Source organism: Hydra viridissima, unplaced genomic scaffold (genome assembly GCF_058129835.1).
Source record: "Hydra viridissima isolate aposymbiotic clone 2 unplaced genomic scaffold, HvirCarnegie_v1 scaffold_81, whole genome shotgun sequence".
NCBI lineage: Eukaryota > Metazoa > Cnidaria > Hydrozoa > Anthoathecata > Hydridae > Hydra > Hydra viridissima.
In genome coordinates, this window is record NW_028324355.1 from 24,959 (window position 1) to 30,903 (window position 5,945).

Consider the following 5,945-nt stretch of genomic DNA (forward strand, 5'->3'; position numbering starts at 1 on the left):
GTAAAAAAGTCGGCCTTCGCAAATTTTACGGAAAATGAGCTGTCGCGGCCTGTTTAAGAAGGCCTTGAAATCACGGAATGAAAAACCTTATAAAAATAAGACCGAATGATAACACGGAAGATCTCGAAAAATTTACTTAATAAGTCAAATAGAAGATCGCCAATGATCATTAGCGTTGCAGGTTTAACAATTTCAATATTTCTTACCTGTGAAAATAATAAAAATGTGTAAGCGGTTTTTTAGGACGATATTTGTAGGATATTTTTGGAAAACTACCCAGCAAGCACACGACGTTGAAATAATGTTGATCAGCGTTATTTTAACGTTGTTTCAACGTCGTGTGCTTGCTGGGTATCCGGTATAAATGAACAAGAAAATTCGTAAAGAGAGGTTTTTTGGAGAGAAAACAATTATCATTTTATAGATATGTTTGTTGCGAGAAAGCTACAATAATGCTGACGATAGGGATAAAATATCTAAAACAATTCAGAGCAGTTGTTGCCCAAACTAAATCAACTATGCTTTACTGCAAGTTTTTTTTCACTGCATTTAACTCTCTTACACAATATCCTTTCAAAGAAAATGTAGACTATAAGTAAAATTACTTACTTTTACCAGAAAAATTTTTATGTCTAAAAGGCACAATTCGTTTGGCAAAAGCATCTGAAGATCATCGACTTCCTGTTACTCCAATTTCGGCAAAAGTTATTTGGTCTAGGAATTAATTCGTGCGGTTTTTAATTGAAAATTAAAAGTTTATTTCAAAAACTAAATGGATGAATACATTAATGAAAATAGTGTCCATCGCTAGTCACTACTTTTGCCCATCTCTCCGGCAATTTACGAATTTCGTGTCGAAAAAATGCTTCATCCTTAGAAGTGATCCAATCAGAGACCCATTTTTCGATATTTTCTGAAGAAGTGAAGCGCTGTCCAATCAAATCGTTATTCATGCAATCGAACTAGTAGTAGTCAGAAGGAGTCCGGAGAATACGGCGGGTGGGGTAACACTTCCCATCCGACATTTTCCAAATAGTTTTTGACAGATTTTGCGACATGTGGTCGAGCGTTATCATGCTGAAAAACGAGTTTATCATATCTGTTACCCCAATCTGGTCGTTTTATGACCAGAGCTTGCTTCAAATGCATTAATTGTCGTCGATAACGTTCTCCATTAGTAGTTTCACCAGGTGTCAGAAGCTCATGGTACACCACACCTTTCATATCCCACCATATACACAGCATAACCTTTGCACAGTGAATATTCCGTTTGGGTTGTGATGTACCTGGTTCACCTGGCTTTACCCAGGCCTTTTTTCGTTTAGGATTCTCGTAATAAATCCATTTCTCATCAACAGTAACAATTCGATGCAAAAATCCCTTTCTTTTCTGTCTTTCAAGCAGCAATTCACAAATGGTCTTTCTTCTTTCCACGTCTCTGTCTTTCAATTCATGTGGAGCCCAATGAGACATTTTTTTAGTCATACCCATGGCTTTGAGGCGTCTGGAAACTGTTGATTGTTCAACTCCTAACGATTTTGCGAGGTCCTCTTGCGTTTGACAAGAATCCTGATCGAGCAATGCTGCCAATTCTGCATCTTCAAATTTTTTCGGCTGTCCTGGTCGCTCTTGGTCTTCCAAACAAAAATCACCACTTTTAAACCGTGCAAACCACTTCTGACACGTTCGCTCAGCTAGAGCATGGTCACCATAAACTTCAACCAAAATACGATGACTTTTGGTAGCACTTTTCTTCATGTTAAAGTAATGAAGAAGAATCCCCCGCAAAAACACTTTATCAGGAACAAAAATCGACATTATCAGTTAAATTAAAAATAGTGTTGTTTACGCTTAAATCAAATGATTTATAATAAAAATGATGCGCAATAACAGTGATCTTCGCACGCATGCGTGGCTAAACGAAACGCTGAGACAATAAGCTAGTTTCGTAATCCCTTATCAAACCGCACGAATTAATTCCTAGACCAAACAATTATAAAACTATATTATCGTAAGTAACCAATAGAAAGTTATAGCTTTTGCAGTTTTTGTTTGTTGGAGGTAATGAATGCAAATTTTCTATAGAGTCAAGCGCAGCAAGATCACTTTTTGCTACATCAACATTGACAACCCAAGACCTCATCAATGTACAAATTAACACTAGCCTCTCCAACAATGGGATCAAAAAATTAGTGAAAACTCTCCATCAGTCATCAGACAAGAATATGGTTGAGCCCAACTTTTATGCCAATTTTTAAATGGCTGGTCAACAGCTGAAGGACTTTTTACTTGTACAGACTTTAAAACCACAGATTCCAAAGGTTGTGACAAAAACCATGTTGTTGTTCATTGCAAAGATTTTTCTGTCCTGGTTAGTCAAGTCATTCAATCTAGAGAAACTTCAGGTGGCTACTTTGTCAAATTAGGCATTGATAGAGACAAACTTTTCCTCAAGTATTGTCTCAGTGTTATTGAGAGTTCCACAGAACAAGATGTATTGAACTCACCACCTCAAAAACGACTTCTGAGTTCCAGAGCAGCAAAAGCAACAGGTGTGAAAGACAAATTCTTGTTGCAGTCTCCGAAGATTTGTCAGAAACTCTTTCTAACATTCAAAAGGTCTGGTCACTCATCAATGCGGACGCTCTGAAGTTGATTATTGCATGTGACATGAAAGTTGCCAACATCGTTAGTGGACTTCAAACACACTCAAGCATGCACCCTTGTTGTTGATGTGATATTGACTCAAAGAACCTTGCTTGCGGAGGCAGTTTAAGAACATGCAACTCGGAAGCATCACGCCAAAAATCCACACAGTATTCCAGCACATCAAGGACTTTGAAAACATGAAAAAATTGCCCTTAGGACAATTCAGCGAACAGGCTGTTGAGACTGCACATCAAGATTTTCACCAGCATTGGTCAAGACTCAAAAGAGATAAAACCCACCCAGAATACAAAAGAAAGCTGTTCAGCTGTCTTGTGGATTTGAATAGCAAACATCTTTAAAAAGTTATCAAAAATTTTCATCCGTTAAGCTTCATTTTAATGGAATAATATTGTTTGTTAAAAGATAACTTAAGCTCATAAGTAACCCATTATAATGAATTATAGTCAATTTCAAAAAAAAATATTTAAAACTTGTGTCAATGTTATGTCAAAGTTTAGTGCCATTTGAAAATAGTAAGCTGACCAATGCTTTAAATGCCATGTCAAATAAATTAAAGAGTGTCAAGATATCACAAGAAATAGAAAGCAGTCCAATAGACTTTACAGTTTGCACATTTGATAATGATTTTGAAAACAAACCACTAAGGAATTTTAGGCTTTTTTTTGACTGTTTTTAAGTATGAAGTATGTTTTTCAGCACACAATACATGTTAACCAGTTGAAGATCACATGCAAAACGTTTTCAACACATTTCTTTGCTTTGCTCACAAATTCTTAGGGCTAGATCCATGTGTAGAATAAACGCAAACTTACTAGAGTAAAAAATGTCAAGATCTTTTCTAATTTTCACCAAAAAATCTGTAAAAATATCTCAACAAACTTCTAAGCTAGTAGTTTAGTTAGAAGAATGTTTATGGGGCATTATATATATTTTCTATATAAAACGTTATATTTTCATATAAGGTTTTGTATAGAAAAAGGTGCATATGCTGTAAATAGGGCTCAATCAAGAACAACAGTGTTGAGCTCCTAAACCAAGTTTAGGAGGTCAACACTGTTGTTGTGCTCTAGTTGAATATAACAACAGCTTTATAAAAAAAGGATTTTCATGTTCCTACCAAAATGTTTATTTTGGTAGGAACATGAAAATCCTTTTTTTATAAAGCTGTTGTTATATTCAACTAGAGCACATCTGTTACCCACATCATGGCCTTGGGGCTTGCAATTGGCTATAATCGGAAAAGTTTTGCACTGAAAGTAAAAAAATGAACAAAAAATCAACACTAAAAGTACCATAACTTTTGTAATACTGCAGAGATTGGGATATAATTTTACCCAAATCTTGGTATTGGCGTAGGCTACATTACCACCAAACTTTATTGGTCTATGATTAATGGTATGGATTTTATAGCAGTTTTGCTATATCAAAAATTTTTTCCAGTTTTGTAACTTCAAAGTCACTTTTTTCCCGCAGACGTACCTAAAAGATTTCAAATTTTGCACCAGGTAAGGCTGGGATGTGTACACTGTCACCCCAGATAGGTTGCATTCTCGGTTTAGCTAGATTGGCAGTATCGGATCCCATGATAACAGTGGGCTCCTGATTCCTTTGATACTAAAGATTACTATCCCAGGAAATGTTGGGGTCAAGTGCAAAAGTTGGCTCGATATTTTTTGAAACAGTGGATACAAGAGTGACTTCCCTCGCTTTCACTACGGTATAAGTGGAATCGTGAACAGTTAGAGATTAAAAATGTGACATTGTAAAAGAAATTTTTCCAGATAGCCCAGCGGAAATTGGCAAATTAGAAGAGTAATAGAAGTGCATTTGGGTAGAGTTGGGCATGTCAGAAACGTATAAGTTAAAGTTGGTACGAAAGAGTTTATATGATCAAACATATCAAACTATGATATCAAACAATGTTCTCTCGAACTTGAAAGTTAAATATTCGATGGATTGGAATCCGTCAAAGATGGGAAGAATGTTCAGAAGCAATTTCAACACAAACCTGCAATTTTTTTGTGGTGAGTGCTTGCTATCATAAAAACAAGAATGTACCAAATTTACGAACGTCTCCACAATAATAACCATTTAATGATAGCGTGCGCATCACCGTAAATAATCTTAATTTGGACTTAATATTTTATCTTTTTATTATAAATAGCTTGTAAATATAAGTAAAAAATATACATCTTCGATAAAATCAAATGTAAATGAAAAAAAAAAAAAAAAAAAATCTTAGAAATATTTAAATATACATAATCGGTATTATCATCATCACTGGATCAGGCCTTCTACTCTCGAAATATTGACTCTTGTTTTTTTTTGTGTGTGTACCAACACGGTTGTTTTGTAAAAGATTTTTCAAATTGCTCTCAAGTCTTCTGTGAAAAGTTGTAACATTTGATACGTTATAGCAAGAGTCACTAGTATTTTTGTTAAACTTTGAGGTTGGCGAATCGTTGGAGATTGATGCTGATTGATGTTAGGTGATGATGGAGGTTAGAATGAGGATGATGAAGCTGGGCAAGATGGTGATTGCTTTTTTAAGCTATATGTAATTATTATATATATATATAGATGTTATTGTCGATACAAATACTTGCAACATTGCAAGTAAACATGTGTGACATGTCCGTCCAAGACAATAATGTAAATATATATGATTTTTTTCATTGCTACCAAGCCAAAATTTTAAAGAGAATATGTGCAGAAGTGTGAGCAATTAGCATGTTCACTTTTCCTCCGATAAAAATACTTACTGATTGTGAAATTTCTCAATAAATGCCTATTTAGGTCAAACTTTATAATCAATAAATGCTAATTTAGACCAAATATATACAAACTAACCATGAAGTCAATACAAAAAAAGGTATTGTAAATATTTAAAAAATTGCCTTAAACATTTTGGAACGAAAGAGAATAAGTAACCCTTCTAGCAGAGTGAAAGTTCTAGAGGTGTAAAATCTCTAGCGGAGCGAAATCTCTAAACTCGCAGATTAAATAATAATGCTTATTGACTCAAAAGTTTTTCTCGAATCATGAATAATTGATAATAAATAACAAATGATTTTTGATTTTCCCTTTTAAAAACAAAAGAAAAAAGAAAGTGCTTGAAAATTAACAAATCAAATTCTTCATGAAAACCACTTCAGCTTACAACTGTGGAAAAGAAAAAGAATATAAAAGCAACCAAAAACACGCAAAAAAATGCGGCTCCCAGAAGGCATTTCAAAATACAAGCTTTATATGGTAGTTTGTGAACTATATATGGT